The following is a 19,323-nucleotide window of genomic DNA, read 5'->3' as shown; positions in this document are numbered from 1 at the left end:
TAACAATGCAGGGAGGAGATTTGGAAACCACACCCCGAGCGTGGGGAGGTGATCTACAGACTTTGGAAAGACAATACGGGTCTGGTATCTGGGGCTTCATCAAAAACATCTTTGGAGGTGCACAGGCTGAGGAGCTTCGAAAAAGAATGCAAGACCCCGAACAAGGCCAAAAGCTCACCCAGAGGGGTGGGCTTGGGATGGGGGCGATGTTAGGCATGTCGCTTCTTCCCATGCTCTTGGGTCGAGGTCAAGACGGCGAGTCCATCAGACGTCAGATGGTAGCCGGCCGTGAACCCATGATGCAGCGAGGCGGACTGAGCATTCCACCGGGACTCGTGGCTAAAGCCCTACCCATATTGAAAACCGTTGGTGCACCCTTAGCTATGGGGGCGCTAGCGTCCGTCGGTGACAATCTGGTGGACAAGGTATTTGGCCGGGGTCGAAAGGGAAATAGTAGAAAAAGCAGTACTCGAGCAAGCAAGAGACGATCTCAGAAAAGACGATCGAAGCTACCACCCACTAACAAATTCTCCAGGGGGCAACGTGCAAGGAAGCGCAAAGGAGACGGTTTGAAGAGGGAGGTTGAAGGTCTGGGAAGGCAGCTGTTTGAACATGCAAAGTCGAGAGTACAGTCCGGCATCAAGTCAGGAGCTAAGAAGAGAGGTAGAAGACGACGATCCTCAAACCCTCCAGAAACCATTACTGACCGTATCCGAACTCGCATAGAAAATACCCATAACCCTTCGTTTATACCTCAGAGCTTTAACATTTAATTTTTTCTCGTTATAGTAAGTATGGACTTTTCATCACTGCTGTCTCTGAAAGGAGGGTCTGCCTCTTTACTCCGCGTAGCAGGTCTGTCTCTACGATCTCAACCCAAGTACTCTGAGATTCTCCCCTCCCTCCAAACATGGGGACAAAATGTGCTATTTCTGGGTCAGAGCAGCATGGGGAAATCCCATTACCTCAAGGAAATACTTCGAGAGGTAAAGCCGGAACGACTTTACGTCATCTCCAATACTTCACCGGAGCAATACAGGCAGGAAGGCACGGAGTTGAAACATTACAGTGCAATGCCTGAGTGTATCGAAGAGACGGACATTCAGCCCAAGTCCTTTGTCATTATAGATGATATCTTTGATGTTATCAAAGCTTTGAGAGAGAAAGAACACATTAAGTTCATAATGATGGCTATACATGGTGAAAAACTTGTAAAGACATTCCCTCTGACTGCCATGCTTCAGTCCCATGACACGTATATCATCTATAATGACAAAGGACTTGGGCTGAATGTCCGTCTCTTCGATACACTCAGGCATTGCACTGTAATGTTTCAACTCCGTGCCTTCCTGCCTGAAGTATTGGAGATGACGTAAAGTCGTTCCGGCTTTACCTCTCGAAGTATTTCCTTGAGGTAATGGGATTTCCCCATGCTGCTCTGACCCAGAAATAGCACATTTTGTCCCCATGTTTGGAGGGAGGGGAGAATCTCAGAGTACTTGGGTTGAGATCGTAGAGACAGACCTGCTACGCGGAGTAAAGAGGCAGACCCTCCTTTCAGAGACAGCAGTGATGAAAAGTCCATACTTACTATAACGAGAAAAAATTAAATGTTAAAGCTCTGAGGTATAAACGAAGGGTTATGGGTATTTTCTATGCGAGTTCGGATACGGTCAGTAATGGTTTCTGGAGGGTTTGAGGATCGTCGTCTTCTACCTCTCTTCTTAGCTCCTGACTTGATGCCGGACTGTACTCTCGACTTTGCATGTTCAAACAGCTGCCTTCCCAGACCTTCAACCTCCCTCTTCAAACCGTCTCCTTTGCGCTTCCTTGCACGTTGCCCCCTGGAGAATTTGTTAGTGGGTGGTAGCTTCGATCGTCTTTTCTGAGATCGTCTCTTGCTTGCTCGAGTACTGCTTTTTCTACTATTTCCCTTTCGACCCCGGCCAAATACCTTGTCCACCAGATTGTCACCGACGGACGCTAGCGCCCCCATAGCTAAGGGTGCACCAACGGTTTTCAATATGGGTAGGGCTTTAGCCACGAGTCCCGGTGGAATGCTCAGTCCGCCTCGCTGCATCATGGGTTCACGGCCGGCTACCATCTGACGTCTGATGGACTCGCCGTCTTGACCTCGACCCAAGAGCATGGGAAGAAGCGACATGCCTAACATCGCCCCCATCCCAAGCCCACCCCTCTGGGTGAGCTTTTGGCCTTGTTCGGGGTCTTGCATTCTTTTTCGAAGCTCCTCAGCCTGTGCACCTCCAAAGATGTTTTTGATGAAGCCCCAGAAACCAGACCCGTATTGTCTTTCCAAAGTCTGTAGATCACCTCCCCACGCTCGGGGTGTGGTTTCCAAATCTCCTCCCTGCATTGTTACTATAACGTGGAAATATTTACACAGTCTCCCACTTGATGCCTTCTTCCTTGCTCATGGTATACATATACTGGTCGAGACATAATAAATTGACCTTGATCGATGTGCTTGCGTGACTGGGTACATTGATCGGGGCGTTGGCCACATTGGCGAATTGATAATCGAGTGACATGTTACCCCTGACCTTTTCATTGTCCAGCATCCTGTCTAGATTGAGGTTGATTGGTATCATAAAGTAATGGTTACAGTAATCCGAGGCTGTGATAGGTATTTCAGCCCCATAGGTCTTTCCAAAGAACTCTTGAACCAAGTTGTATCCACGTAAATAGCTCGACTTGTTATAGTCATAATAGTGCTTGGCATCACTGTTTTCGGAACACTCCCATCTGAACTTCAGCGGACTGTCGAACACAGATTCATCGTTAATGGTTACTCTGAGTTGGGAAAGATTCGCATGTACCATGGCCAGGCGATTGCTGAAATTACTGGCAGCGCCGCCACCCAAGACAGCATCTTCTCCGAGTTTCAGATCAGAAAAGAACAGGATCATCCTCCTAGGAATATCTGAATTGTGGAGTAGCTCCAGAGTACCTGCATCGTCTGTCAAACTCTTCTGTACAAGCCGAGGGCACCAGGTATGGAAATATAGTTCTTTAGGCAGACGCACTTGATCTACGTATGCCTTATCCATTCTATAGGTAGGGTAAACAAAGTCCAGCTGCAGCAGATCAATGTTGACAGGCCCAACACCTGTTAGACTGTTTCCTCCTCCGCCTCTATCCGAGACAATCATATATCTAGAGAGCTGGGTTTGCGGTAAATCAAACCGTATTTTGATTTGTGTTCCTGGAGGCAACCACGCATCATCCACATTGAAGAAGGGAAGGAATGGTCTCATTTTGAACTGGAAATGCCCTGATGTCACACGGGCAACGTTTTCCAGAACAGTATTACTGAAGTTCTCCTCATTCGACAGGTGGACAGTGGGCCGTCTTTTCAGTGTCGTACCATCGAAATCATCTTCGCCATCTGTGTTTGTTGCAAACGCATAGGCGTGCGAGCGTTTTACACCATACCGATAATTCCCTAGAGGTATATCTTTAACACACTTCTGGGGGTCGAGTTTCTGAAGTCCGTACAGATCAGAATCGGAATATTGGAGTTTAGCCACGTCACTCTCCATAAGGCTAAGAATGTGTTGCACACTCTGCATATCTTGCACCTTGCTTGATTGCGTCACCTCCGTGCCATTTAGTTCCACGCGGATATTCTTGAACCATGAAAATGCAGGGGAGGTGGTACACACCCAGTGTGGATATGATCTGGCTCCATTAGCCCGACTATCACTAACTTCATACCGGAGTTTGACGATAAAGTAACTTTCACTCAAGGCAATGAAATTTGGTGATGATATATCTAATTCGCTGTTCAGAGAGGGTGGTGAACCATTTCGAGAATACAGTCTTACAAAGTTTCTCCCCTCTAGGAGTGATATCTTCTTTTCGGTTCGCTCTAGGATGCTATTCTGCACCACTTTAGTTTTCGACAGCAGCCCCTTAAAGGGGTCTGGGATCTGAGTGGCCACGACGTGCTGCGCCATTCTTACTTGTACGTGGAAAAATTTACTCGATTCTCAGATCCAATAACGCCGGGTACCCCGTGGTGATAAACTCTCCAGTGTTGTACTTCAGCCAAAATGATATTTCCGTAACGCTTGAGTGCGGAAGTAGAGCGCGTTTGTCTCTCTCTCCAAATATGTAATTGTTGATACCGTTGTGAGTTTGAATGGGGAACGTCTTCAAAATCCTCGAGTCCTGATTGTCTTCATATTCCACGGCCTGGGCGATCAGGTCTGTATACAACAACACAAACCTTCTCCCTCTAGTCAGATCAACTGCATACGGTGATGTGAAAAGACCAGGTTGTATGGTCACGGATTCTGCAATCGATCCCAAGCCCAGAACGACACTGGGGGAGTCGGGTTTCAGGATAATTTTTTTCCCGACAGGTACGCTGATGCTCGCTCGGCTTGTATAGCGGGAATAGGAAAACACAATATCTGGGTGATTTGCACTTTTCAGTGCCTCGTTAATGACTGTAATGAGATCTGCAATATCCGTGTGAGTTCCTGTTAGGATGGAGAGTTGAACTTCCCCTTCTTGCGTCTCCACGTACAATTTGTTACTCTCCGTATCAACGTTTTCAGAATGAAGTTCGAACTGGGCAGTGTCCAAACTGATGTGTTTCCCTATGGTATTCAAAGACCTGATACGCAGTGTAAAATGAGGCGTGAACGCACCGGCTATAACGGCAGAAGCGTTGTTTACTGCAGACAGTACCACCGCCATACCTACTGTACAGGGGAAATATTTCCCCATAATAACAAGGATGGCGTTTTGGAGCATGCATTTCCACAAGAGCCCGTCTGAGGAAACCTCCAGCCGAACAATAAGAACCTTGAAGGATGATATTGCGCAACTCAAAACTCTGGTGGGTAACGATAACACCAAAAACACCCTGATGTACAATGTCGGGGCACTACAGAACAGCAAGTTGAATAAAACAGATGCTGAGATCATGGAGGGTCGAATCAAAGAATTCGCGGAGTCAACGGTGATAGATGACGAAACCCATTTGAAAACGGATGGCAGCGTGAGGATGAGAGGAAATCTGCACATGAATGGCAAACGTTTATGCTGGCTGGATTACGACGGTGTGTCGGACACCTGTGCTGTACCTGCTGGGTGGGTGAAGAAGGAATTAGCCCAAATCCGCAAAATGAAAGGTCCTAAAGGTGATCCAGGATTTGGTTGGTATAGCGAAGCAGACCCTCCGTCGCCACCCATCGGCAGACAGGGTGACTTCTATTTGGATGCTACCACCCTCGTTGTATATAAAAAACTCATTGCGGGTTGGACTGCATTCGGATCACTTAAAGGACATCGAGGAAGACCAGGGGTTCCTGGACCAAAAGGAAGTCCTGGCCCGACTGGGGAATCTGGATTGCAAGGTTTAAGGGGCCACACAGGACTGCAAGGACCCCAAGGGCCATCAGGACACATAGGTGCTACAGGGCCGCAAGGACCCCCAGGAAACATAGGGCCCCAAGGACCTGAAGGATCGCCAGGCCCTCAGGGTGACGTGGGACCGCCGGGGCCCAGAGGTCCTCGGGGCCACAGTGCAAAGAGTCTTCCAATACTTTTTCCATAATACGAAAAACCAGAGTGAGATTATAGAAATGTTTCCTTTCTTTTCAATTCAACGAATTCATGCAATGGATGGTTTGATTACGGTTGAAATTGACTGTATGATTCATAAAGAACAATATTCTCCAAGCAAGTGATGATACGTGCACCTTAAATCAGTTTAGAATGCCTGCACAATGGTGGATAGTATATAGATCAATGCATCTGGATAGTCATCATAAGCCAGTGAGGCAGCAAGTGGTAGCTTCGGTTCAACTCCATAATGTTGGATGAGTTCAATCATTAGCTGTTCTTCTTGCTCTGTCATATCCACCGTCCTCTCAATAAACCGTTCAAAGTGAGCCTTACGTAGTTTCTTTGGGGTTATGACCTTCATCCACATTTTGAAGAACACTGGGGAAGTCTTGAATAGGGAAGCATTTCTCATCCATGCATCTTTGCTTCTGGGGAGATGAAGACTGAGTATCTGCACCATCTCTTCATCTTCATAGTAAATGCATGACAGGGCGATGGCATAATTCAGAGCTCTATACTCACTGCCCTTCTTCATAGCGTAGAGGCGTTGCCGAGTTTCAAAAAGCGATGGGTATAGCGGCTTACACACTCCCACCTTCTCGATAAAAGCCCCCAGACTTTTATCCACTGATTCCAGTCGCTGCACATCTGTGTAAGGCTTACTGGGCAGCATTACACGCTCTGCTACATTTGCCTCTGGCGCAAACAAAGAGCCCAAGACTAGACCACATTTCATGCAAACGACAGCTTCTTCCGTTTCTATTTCTTCATGGTTACACCCATCACAAAATTCAACTTCCTCCTGAAACTCCATGGTGCCAAATGCAACTGTAATGATCCTGACGCATTACTTTATCCCTTCCACTAATTGTTATCGGCCAATCAGCATACTCTCGTCACCTCACATCCAATCAGCATACCCCACGTCACACTAAGGTTACACACACTTGTGTCATATATGCGAAAAAATGGTACTGGATCATAGCAAAATCCTCCTGGATAATGAACAAAATAACGATTAAAACACAATACACAATAACGACAACAACCGACAACAACAACCAACAACAACCGACAACAACCAACAACAACCAACAACAACCAACAACAACCAACAACAGCCAACAACAACCAACAACAACCAACAACAACCAACAACAACCAACAACAACCAACAACAACCAACAACAACCAACAACAACCAACAACAACCAACAACAACCAACAACAACCAACAACAACCAACAACAACACCAGCATTATAATGCATGGATAGTGCATGCAGGGTCAGGGACTGAAAGTCGCACGCTAAGTAAGGGCAACTTGTCAGTGCACATCTACGATGTCCGAATAAAACGAATGCAAGGAAAGTGAACTTGTTGCTGTACATCTACGAAGTGCGAATCAGGGATTAGTATAATGACACGTGTACTAGTCCACCTTGTGTTGCACTGCGTCTTTTCCGCAGGGCCACTGAAGGTCGCACGCTCCGCGTGCGTATGCGCGCATGCGCAATATGTCACTGCACATCTACGATGTTCAAATCAGGGAGTAGTACGTATTTTACTACTGGTACGAATGCACCGAACGTGCACAAGTGCACGTTCGCCACGGAAAAGAACATGATGACATTTATGGCATGACAGGGTCAAAGGTCAAACCCTGGGGGAGTCCCGGGGCCAGACCAAGCGCGCCCGATACAGTGTGCCTTATTTAACCCAAAGGTCAAAGGTCAAACCCTGGGGGAAGTCCCGGGGCCAGACCCAGCACGACCGACACAGTGTGCCTTATTTGGCCCAAAGGTCAAAGGTCAAAAAGTGTGCCAGAACCTGCCCCGCACTTACTACTCACATTGCTGGACGGTAATAATTATTATGGTATGGTATAGTGACTATACTATAGTCAAATACTCATTTACTCTACATATGCGCTGAATTACACCTACCTGTACCTACCTGCACGTTCAGTGCGCGCGCCATAACAATTTAGTGTCCACGGGTACAAAGATGGAGGTTCTTGTAGAATTTCCAATGATTGATGAATTCTGATTGGGACACATTCAATTACCTACTAGTACAGAGATGTCTTGGTCAGAAAGTACAGAATCTGATGTCTTACTATCCTGCCAGAATTTGTGCATTATTTTGGTGTACGCTTTCTTGACCCCACGCTTGTACGTTGCATGACATGGTATACTAGAGAACGGGTGTATTGACAAAGCCTATCGCGTGAAACGATACAGTATGGGTTCGGGTGTGATCAAATGCACGCATCCTGCTCATAAACTGTGTGCAGTGATCTCTTCACCAACAGAACACTACCATACTTTGCAGATCTTGTACCAATCCCAGGGATAATGAAACACAAAATTGATGTGTTTGAGTCACGCATGAAAATATGTGATAAGTACTAGCACTATAGTACAACGTTTTTCGTGCCATGCCTGACAACAATAAGTAAGTTGCACGCAAAACATTACGCGCATCGATCCTCACAAGGCAAGTCAAGGCACACTCGGAGCAAAGAGAATTGGTTTGTGTCATGCATGAAATTTGTTATAACTACCAGTACATTTTTTCTTGTGCGACGCCTACTGTAGTGCACCTGACAACAATAAATTTCTCCAAAAAAATTATCGTATCATATTGATGCGCGATCCTCACAACACAAGTCAAGACAAACTAATTGAGGCTTACCTAATTTCAGACTCTTCTGTCACTGGCATTGGCGGCTTCTGCATGTCGTGATAACTTCGAAGAGCAGTAGTGGGTACAGCCTGATGCAAGGTTACGATCTCGTAAACTGGGAGGTCCGCTACGAAAGAAACCTTGGGCTATCTTCTCGACAGCGACGGCAGCATCTTACCAGAAAAATCATTCCCGCGGGCTGGGCATGGCTATACACCTTTGTCCACACTCGCACCAGTCGGAGTCCCAAACGAATCGAGAGTCTGGTGGCCAAGCTACTCGTCTTCTTCTGTCGGACGCAGCTGCTGAGGCATCTTCTTCCTCAACATTTGTTACACGCGATGGCAGCTCCTTAGCAGAGTATCTGGGCTCCCTGCCCCAACCATATGCGGCGGTGGGTTGATGGTGGTCTTCACTGACCTCAGCATTGCTGCTTTCATAGCTGGGTACAAAGAATAGTTCGGAATAGCTCATCATTCTTTCCTTGAAATTGAATACTAAAAGAGTGCACCTAGATTCACACCGTGCCACAATGATGTAGGCAGGCCGGGATGACATACCCAAATGGTCGCATGACGTCATGGCGCGGCCCCCGTTTTTGCCAATATCTCAAGAACGCTTTGCCGTAGAGACTTCGGACCAAGACCATTCGACTCAGCACCCGAGACTACAGGATATGAAAGTTTCATTTTCCGTGGAGTTCCCCTTTAAGTTAAAACATGTTTGCTTGCAATGTTTATGATACGAGTGCGCACTTGATTCTATTCATCGGCATAATTATGATTGTTATTTCCACGCTGCCAATTGAACTAAAAGTGGGACTTACAATTGTCAAGGCGAGAAGATCTGAACCCGCTCGAAGCAGAAATTCTATAGCCTCCGGCGAGCCTCGTCCACAGGCTGAGTGCAATGGTGTTTCTTGATCCTGGAGTAGGGAGAGGTGAGAACGTTGAAGATATTTTGTTTTGGGGAAACAACAAGGGAAGGGACAGAGAGACAAACGACTACATGATTGATCACGGCAAAAGAGAGACAGGGAGAGGGAGAGTGAGCAAGGGAGAGAGCTACAATTTAGATAAAAGGCCTGATTGCCTATGACCAATACAGGTGCACAAGCATCTGCTATGCAGGAACTCATCAAGCTTTGTGTACTGGGTGCAGACCAGCAAGAGAAAGTTTGTACTAAGAAACAGTATGCAGAAGATGGAAACCTTACAGTTTGTTCAGGTTCTGAACAGAGTACTAACTTACTACTAGTAATCAGGAAATGTTATGCGTCAAAAGAGACCATGTCTGAGAATACCAAAGAATGTGCCCTTCTGGCTTCACCATAGCAGGGAGGTACTGCCAATTGGTGACTCAGCATTTATGGAGGTTCGCGTCCTTGCAATTGAGTCGCATTGGGCCAGGAGGAGGAGGATACGCAAAGCGATAAAAATTCGGGACATGGGCCCGAGAATAAAAGCCAACGCAGGATTGAACCTTCTGTAAAGGCATTCCTGATACAAATTACTGGCCCAGTACTTGCTTCTCTCGGATAGTGAATTATTTGTCTACTTCCATAAACTGCTGTTGCCAGCACCCGCAATTATGTGCACATGTACATATTTATAAAATTTAAAAAGGACCAAGAAACTACAAGTTACCCTATAATGCCCACTAACACCATCAGTTACTAAACAATCAGCTCATTCAATAACATTACTAGCCAGTTAGTTGTAGAACGTCAGTGCCGTCGGTCAGTGTCGTGCAATGTTATCGCATGAGCTGATTGTTTAGTAACTGGTGGTGCTGGTGGACATTATAGTGTATCTCGTAGTGTCTTGGTCCTTTTTACTTTGCATAAATAATCCTTGGCTCTCCATCCGAGTTCATAGATGTACATAATACACGCACATGTTCTGCTTGGTGCATGTGGAATGTTTTACAGTTGTCACGTATCATGCTTTTGCTGTACCAGTTTTGTGTTTGTTTCTGATGTTTCCTCAACCTCTTTTCTCTCTCTCCATAGTTCATGCATGTATGAATATTATCTCCCCACAGCACTGTTCATTATCAAACCTTTTCCAGTGGTGACCATGCCCAAATTCATTCTTGATGTCCTTGTTGCTATTATCATTTCTGATGATGGGTATTTTATGACGGAAACAATTACCGGTAAATATTTTCCTGATAATACGCAGAATCATATTATGATTCTGCGTGAGTCTGTGTTGCTCACAATCCACTTTCACGGAGCAGTGCCTACATCTTGGAGGTTCCCTGGCCACCTTCGCCGATGATACAACGGTCTACAACTGTATTAGATCACCCGAAATGCTCCCATACAGTAAGAACAGCTTACAAGCTACCCTGGATGCGCTCAATGACTGGGGCAGGAAGTGGCGGATCAAGTTTGATCCCACAAAGTCACAGCTCATGACGATAGCCCATCAGCGACACAGGTGGCCTATCATGGACCTCACGTTTGGAGATCACACTTTCTGAGCTATCGGAGGTAAACCGCCTCGGCATCACATTTGACTCGGGCCTCTCCTTCAAGACCCACCTCCACAACACAGCACTCAAAGCGAATTCTCGCCTGGGCTTCCTGCGCAAAGCTGCTCGCGTACTCGATGGTGCTGGTAAACGAACCATCTGCAGAGGATTTGTGGGGCCAGTCCTAGAGTATGCGCCATTGGTATGGATGGGAGCCGCTTCTGGCCATCTGCGCCTTCTCGATCGAGTGCAGAGACGCGCCCTCCACATTATTGGCCCTGATGTCCTCCTCCAGAGTTTGGCAGCAAGGAGATTGGTCGCCACCCTCAGCTATATGTACAAACTGATGTGTCTGGCAGGGCCACCGCAAATAACGATGCTGGTCCCCCCCCCCACCCCCCCCCCCCCACCCCCACAGCTTTCTCCACCAACATGTCCTCGAACTTGATCCGATCACTCGGTGCGCCAAGAGTCTCAGCTACAGAACGTCCTCCCGGCTTCCTCTCCTGATTACATGTGAAGTTGCTTCCCCCACAGCATCATTGACGAGTGGAACAACTTGCCCCCAAATGTGCTGTAGTCTCTGCCACGCCTGACGGCCCTCCAGTCGTTCAAGGGCAAGGTGCATCAGCACCTAAGACAAAGCCGCTGGTATTGGGCTACATACTCGCTGTAACACCCCATACTACATACTCGCTGTAACACCCCATACTACATAGTCGCTGTAACACCCCATACTACATACTCGCTGTAACACCCCATACTACATACTCGCTGTAACACCCCATACTACATACTCGCTGTAACACCACGTACTACATACTCGCTGTAACACCCCATACTACATACTCGCTGTAACACCCCATACTACATACTCGCTGTAACACCCCATACTACATACTCGCTGTAACACCCCATACTACATACTCGCTGTAACACCCCATACTTCATACTCGCTGTAACACCCCATACTACATACTCGCTGTAACACCCCATATATCCACAATAAGCTCATCCCGCTCACTTGTCTATTTACATGTGTTTCGTAATCCCGTCCATGGTGTGCTGGATAGCGCTAACACCGAGACCCTAGGCCGGCGTTGCTAGTCCCGCCTCACCGGCACAGGCTCCCTCTAAAACCCTACTAGTTCATTGTCTGTCTTTCCCCTCGGCTGCAGGCAGTAATGCGCGATTGAGGCCTTCCTCCGAGGCCTTTGTTGTCTTCAACATTGCGCCGTCAGTTTTTTCTGCCGCCGTCTTGAGTGTGGCCCCTGATTTACTTGCTTTGGCTGTTTCTCAGGTCGTCGGCCAGGTCCTTCAGCCGCTGATGGAGCGAGTAGAGCAGTTGGAATATGCTGCAGCCGTCGTGCCGCCTGGCAACTCCAGCTCGGTTCATGCATTGGGCCATCCGCCGGCTGCTCATCCGTCACTCTCTGTACCTGATAACCTCTGCGGGCGAATTGAACGCGGCGAGCTTATTGATTTCGACGACCTCCTCCCGGACCATTCATCTTCAACTGGCTGGCAACGGCTATCAACTGGGTCCTTGTCCATGTCGGCTCCTTGCCCGACGTAATGCACTTCCTCGGCATCTGCCTACCAAGCTCCTTCCTGGTGGCCAAGCACAATGCCATCATCTTGGACTTGTTCCAGTTCTTGAACGTATCTGTCTCCACACAGAAAGTCCCTTCCACTGTCCTCACCTTCCTCGGTTTGGAGCTGGACACCGATCGCTTGGAAGTGTGTCTGCCTCAGTCCAAGCTTCTGGCCCTACGTCGTTTAGTCTCTACCACCCTCGACAAGGGTTGCGTTCTCAAACGCGAACTCGCCTCACTCCTGGGCCACCTCTCGTTCACTTCCCAAGCAATTCCTGCCGCCCGTACATTCTTACGCCGCCTGTATGACCTCGACAAGGCCACATCTGAGATGTCATCTCACCGAATGCTGCACCTCTCAGCCTCAGCCAAGGGCGACCTGAGCTGGTGGCACCAGACTCTGTCAACATGGAACGAAAAGTCATTGTTCCTGCTAGAGAAGTGGATGACCTCCAGTTGCAAACCTACGCAAGTGGCACCATTGGATTTGGAGCCTTCTTCAGTGGTCGCTGTTTCAGAGGTGACTGGTCTTCGCAACAACTGGAACTAAGCATTACCAACAAGGAGCTCTTCGTCATTGTCGCGGCCTGCGCCACATGGGGGATCGAGTGGCTGCGGCTGCGTGTGGAGTTCCAGTGCGACAACTAAGCTGCCGTGGAGTGCCTGAAGACGGGCACGTGCCGGTCTCCTGCAGTCATGGCACTCATCCGCACCCTGTACTCAATCTGTGTGATGCACAATTTCCTAATCCGAGCATCGCACCTGCCAGGCATTTCCAATACCATCGCCGATGCCCTGTCCCGGAAGAAGATGGATGCCTTCAGGACATGTCGGCATGGGCACTCCTCCTTAAGGAGGTTCGCGACGGGTAGCGCCATGTTAGATTTCCGAATTTTTTCTGAAAAATAATGCCTTTCTGAGTGGAAAAATAGGACGCTATCATGCACAGAAAATAGTTTGACCATGGCTTCGCAGCGCGTGCTCGAGTCGAGACAAGATTTGAGGAAGAAGCTCAGCCACTAGTGGACTTGCGGATGTTTTGACATTGGCGGTTTTTGGAAGCTCGGTTCTCCTGCCGACGTGTCGTGGAGATGAAGACGCGGGAGAGTAATCCGTCACCCACGACGCGGCCTCTCATTCTGCGTACTGGACGATGCAAGAAGCCGAGGAGGGGGACGCTTCGCAAACTCAAACGATCGATCAAGTTCCTGAAAAACGGAAAGGGCGATCTCCATCACTAACGCCACTGGATTCGACTCCCCGCGAAGAGGTCGTTCAGTGCCCCTCTTCACGGTCGACGAATCGTTCATCTCAGGTATCTGGCTGTGGGATTGTCTGCGTGCCAGAATCCTGGATGTGGCAAACCTCTGGCGCTCATTGATTGCGTTGAAGAGAAGAGGTACAACCTGGGCAGCGTACTTGTCATTCCGTGTCAGCAGTGTGGGATGGAGAATTTTATAGATACAGATAGCCCTGTAACTGCTCAACACCCTGGCCCCCGTGCTTCCACAAGCAACACCAAAGCTGCTTTGAGTAAGTGCGTTTTTCAATCTCATAAGATTTATTCATGATATTTGCGAGTCATTGCCACCCTATGGCTATGGAAATGTATGAGCACACTGTATGCGCGGCGGCCGCGAGCGTCTGTGTGTTTGCATAGACCTGCATGGTTGTGCATGTGTGCACCATACGCATGTATGAACATGCACATGCATATGCGCTCATGTGGACGTGCCCTCGCACACATACTATACACACGTGCATGACCGCTCCCAGGGCATGTTGGTGTGACATGTGTATGGGGGCATCTCCACTCATGCACATGAGTGTGCACATGCATGTGGGTGGGTACGCACACGTGCGTGAATGTATGTGTGTGTGTACGCGCGCGTGTGTTCTATTGCGTGTGAGAGCATGCATGTGTGTATGTTTGTGTGCGTGTGTGTGTGTGTGTGTGTGTGTGTGTGTGCACGGATGTGTGTGTCAATGGTGTGCATTTTGTGATTGGTGAACACTCTGATCCCTAAACCGCGATACCGGAGCTCCCAAGCTACAGCCTCAGATTGATTTATAGTTCATTGTTGGGAATGAGTTTGCTGTCATGATGCTGTTGCGGATGTTGCGGCCCTAGCTGAAATTGTCGAAGCTCGCCCTGACGCCAGTATCCTGTAGCACTCTGTCACTTTTGTATCTGCATGTTCTCCACTGCCTCTCGCAATTTGCGGCTTGCCCTGCAGTTATATACACTAATTTGTGTTCTTAGGTGTTGATAATATTTCTATGACTACATATGTTACCTCAGTGCTAGAAATATGACATGTCTAAAACTAGTGAAAGATCACAAGTTTTCACTGACTCATATGCTGGGTGTTGGTAATAAGTTAGACAGGGCAAGCCGCAAATTGCGAGAGGCAGTGGAGATCAGAAACGAAGGCCCAGAGATCAACACCAGTACTGGATGGTCATTACTCTAAAACAATCACATCACACTGTCTATCTAGGTGACAGTATTTACTGGAAGCCACTGACATGGTCACATTCGTGAATTGCTTGCGAGAAACCTGTTCAGACATTTCTCAAGTTATCTGGTGACATCTGCGCTGTGCTAACTTATTACCAACACCCAGCATATGAGTCAGTGAAAACTTGTGATCTTTCACTAGTTTTAGACATGTCATATTTCTAGCACTGAGGTAACATATGTAGTCATAGAAATATTATCAACACCTAAGAACACAAATTAGTGTATATAACTGCTCCTTGGCAGACTTCCACTTCATATTGTATCCTGATGATGGCAATTTGCCGAAACGTTGAAAATGATTATGTGAAATGAAATGAGTTGTGAATTTGCAGTGCCCAGGGAATGAGCATGTGTGCTCACCAATTCTCTTCGAGTTATGAAGCTGCAGGATGCCTCACCGTTACTTCGTTCGTGGTTCTCCTCTTCCCGGAGCGAGGCACCGTGGCGCTATGTGCAATGGGCGTGGAAGTTGCAAAGGAGCAAGTGTCAGTTGTCATTTCTGCTACAATGCCGGAGGGAAAACTTGATTCCGCGATTTATAACCCAGTGCACCCGACAGCCAAGGTCTTCCAGGCACAAGCAAGTCCGCCAAAGAAGAAGACAACAGTACTGCCTTCGTCTTCTGAGCGACGCCATAGAAGACAAGTGTGCAGAGAAGGACTTTCGCTTGAGACAGAGCACGCACTTTCGGGACAAGCTCTGGTCATTCTCTCGGGAGGACTACATAAGGATCCGTACCGTGAAGCGTTGCGTAGCCACAGAGGAGCGCATCGATACGAATGCAAGGCTAGCCCGGAAGCTTGGCAAGCTTCGTGCAGAAGCTGGCCAGCAAGAGCATGAAATTACGCAAGCCGCATCACAAGCCCAGCTTGGAGCTCGGACCAGTAGTGCGGCGACATGTGATGGATCCAGTGTCCAGCGGGCATTGGTTGTGGATGATTGTGTGCCGGACAGCACCAGGCGGATTCTGGAGCTTGGGCCGAGCTTTGTTCCTTCGACAGGCAAGTTTTCGGATCGCGAGCGTTCGGAGGTGATAACGTCTGTCGAGCGGATGGCCTACACGTTGCGCTGGCAGCAAGCCCAGCCTCAAGAGGTGGAGGTTCCAGACAACGAGACTGTTTCTGACACGGTGGGCGACAGAAAACTCTGGAAGCTCAAGCAGCGTGGGTTTAAACAACCGCCGAAAATGTGTGACGATGAAGAAAGGAAGCTTGCGAATTTCAAGGACGATGTTCTCGCTGCTTACACCAAATACAGGCCACCGACGTCTAATATGACCAAGGAGGAACGAGAGGAGCTGGCCAGACTCCGAATGGACACAAGTACAGTCATCAAACCGTCAGACAAAAGTAAAAAATTAGTCGCAATGAAACAAACGCTCTACCTGGAGAAGGCAGACACATTGCTATCAGATAGCGCTATGTACGAAAAGGTTGACCTAACAAAAACTGAGTTCGAGACACGGGTGAAAGCTGTCCTTGGGGACAAATGCAAGAACATGGATTCAAAGCTGCTGAAGTCGATTCTCCCCAATGATACAAGATTCCCCGAGTTCTATGGTCTCCCAAAGGATCATAAACAGAACCTACCCCTACGACCCGTCGTGTCAGCATGTGATAGTCCTGTCACGGGCATATCAATCGTACTAGAACGCATTCTACACCAGTTGCTAGACTTCGTCCCAGCACACCTCACTAATACGAATGAAGCCCTTGATGACATCTGCGCTTTATACCCAGATCTCAAAGCTCCAGAGGGGACTATTCTTGCCACTTTGGATGTCGTGGGCCTGTACCCGAGCATTCCAATTGAAGAGGGAGTCAACGCAGTGGGAGAAATATTGGAACAGAATTTCAAAAGAATCAACATGTTCGGCCTTGACGTGTGCGAAGTCAAGGACTTGCTTCAATTTGTTCTCAGTAACAATTTCTTCAGATTCGGGCGACAAATTTACCACCAGCTCGAGGGAGTTGCAATGGGCAATAATCTAGCACCACCATTCGCAATATTGTTCATGCACTCTCTGGAAACGCGCCTTCTTGCCGATTCACCGGTTCTGCCTGTGCTGTACAAACGGTACATTGATGATGTGATCATTCTCTGGACCCACGCTGAGGAACGCCTCTTGGAGCTAATACAGCACTTCAATGCAGGACACGACCGACTCAAGTTCACCTACGAGCTCAGCAGTAGCAAAGGCTGGATTGATTACATGGACGTGACGATTGCCATACAACAGTCGGGCCAGATGACGTACAAGCTCTTCCAAAAGCCATGCAATAGTGGATTGCTGATAGACTACGCATCTGCTGTACCTCATCACATCAAACTTGCCGTTGCAAAGTCTCAATTCTTAAGAGCACAACGTCTGTCTTCCAATGACACCATGTGTAAAGAAAGTGAACAGAAAATTCAAGACCAACTTCAACTCAACCACTATCCAGAGAGCATCATCATCAATGCCCGAGAAGCAGCAAGGAAACCCAAGCGTCGCCGCCGAGGTAATCCGTGTTGTGCGTTTCTGAAGCTGCCGTATAAGTCAGACAGGGTGCATCACAGCGTCAGCAAAGCTATCCGGAAGCACAAGTTACCAGTCCGGGTGGTTTACGAGCATGCGGGCAGCCTCAAACGTCAGCTCTGTCACTCAGCACAAAGTCCGCCCAGCTGCATTAAGGAGCCCAACATCAGAAAGACAAAGAGAAGAGGACGCCCATTGGGGCCTTGTCTGACTTGTAAGTCGGGTGGAGTGAAAATATGTTTGAAGAAGAATGTGATATACCGGCTGCAATGCAAGTTGTGCAGGGAAAAATACATCGGAGAGACGGGTCGCACACTGGAGACAAGACTGGAGGAACACAACGGTGAAGCTCGTAGGCGCACTGTGGATAAGCCATGGGGTGACCACATGCGAGCTAAGCATGCAGGGATCAACCTAGATGTCGGGGACAGCATCTTCTCGGCAGTGTCTGTGGTTGCAAGAGCCAGTGACAGGGCAAGCCGCAAATTGCGAGAGGCAGTGGAGATCAGAAACGAAGGCCCAGAGATCAACACCAGTACTGGGCTGTCATTACTCTAAAACAATCACATCACACTGTCTATCTAGGTGACAGTATTTACTGGAAGCCACTGACATGGTCACATTCGTGAATTGCTTGCGAGAAACCTGTTCAGACATTTCTCAAGTTATCTGGTGACATCTGCGCTGTGCTAACTTATTACCAACACCCAGCATATGAGTCAGTGAAAACTTGTGATCTTTCACTAGTTTTAGACATGTCATATTTCTAGCACTGAGGTAACATATGTAGTCATAGAAATATTATCAACACCTAAGAACACAAATTAGTGTATATAACTGCTCCTTGGCAGACTTCCACTTCATATTGTATCCTGATGATGGCAATTTGCCGAAACGTTGAAAATGATTATGTGAAATGAAATGAGTTGTGAATTTGCAGTGCCCAGGGAATGAGCATGTGTGCTCACCAATTCTCTTCGAGTTATGAAGCTGCAGGATGCCTCACCGCTACTTCGTTTTTTGTTCTTCTCCAGGAAATGACGACCTGGATCCCATCGTCAACCAAAGTGTACATTTTTCGGTGTTGATATCATCTTAGTCAATACCTCGAACAGTCTGTAAAATTTTATGTCATATTTTCTGTCCTAACTGATGTTATGGACGATTTCTCATCAATTTTGGGATTTTGTGTCATTTTGTGTCATCAAGGAAAATTGTGTATTTGGCAAGACCTATTCAGGCAATTGAAAAACTAATGTTACTAAGCGAAAATATAAGGCTGTACCTATTCAAACCTGATGTCAGATTGGGCTGATGTTGAAATTAAATTTTTGGGCCTAACAGTCCCCAACCCCCTTAACTGGCCTCTCGCGCACAACTATTAAACTCGCATGGGTCGTTAACTGCTCCTGCTCAACGCAGGCCGACCCACCAACTCGCATGGGTCACAAACCGCTCCTGCTCAGCCCAGGCCGACTCACTTGGTCATATACAGCTCCTGCCCTCGGTAGGCCAACAACACGATTCGTTAACGTGCACTCAATTGAGGCCAGCTCTCTGCCCAACATTCCCATTCTTCCAAACTCACTCTCTTGTCTTTTGGTGTGTCGCGTCCTGCACGCTTGTGTGCCTACTCTATACTTTACCATAGGGAGTAGAATGTTAAATGGTCGGTTAACGTAGGAGTTTAAAACCGTTGTTGACCGTCACGTACCACACTCACCTTTCATACCATCGGCCTGGGTAGCTACTTGCGCGCCCATGCTTGCCATACCTACCCAGGCCCTTTATATTGCGTTGTTTCTCAGTCGATCTCTCTCTCTTCAATAATCTCGCTCTCTTCAATAATCTCGCTTTCTCACTCGTCAATGTAGTCGTTTCGTTCGTCTCGGTCTCTTGTCTCGTCGTCTATAATTAATGTCG

General features: G+C 47.9%; 1 protein-coding gene across 1 annotated transcript in view; it reads right to left on the bottom strand.

Moving 5' to 3' along the window:
- The window catches only part of LOC135826975 (uncharacterized), a 122,772-nt gene that overhangs the window by 62,066 nt on the left and 41,383 nt on the right, over positions 1 to 19,323 (bottom strand). The window contains exon 4 of the mRNA XM_065339500.1: positions 9,112 to 9,210. The gene's annotated coding sequence lies outside the window, so the exon portion shown is untranslated. The remainder of the gene's footprint in view (positions 1 to 9,111; positions 9,211 to 19,323) is intronic.

This window comes from Sycon ciliatum, chromosome 11 (genome assembly GCF_964019385.1).
Source record: "Sycon ciliatum chromosome 11, ocSycCili1.1, whole genome shotgun sequence".
Classification (NCBI taxonomy): Eukaryota; Metazoa; Porifera; class Calcarea; order Leucosolenida; family Sycettidae; genus Sycon; species Sycon ciliatum.
The sequence above is the reverse complement of the archived record's forward strand: the minus strand, read 5'-3'. Positions and strand labels throughout refer to the sequence as shown.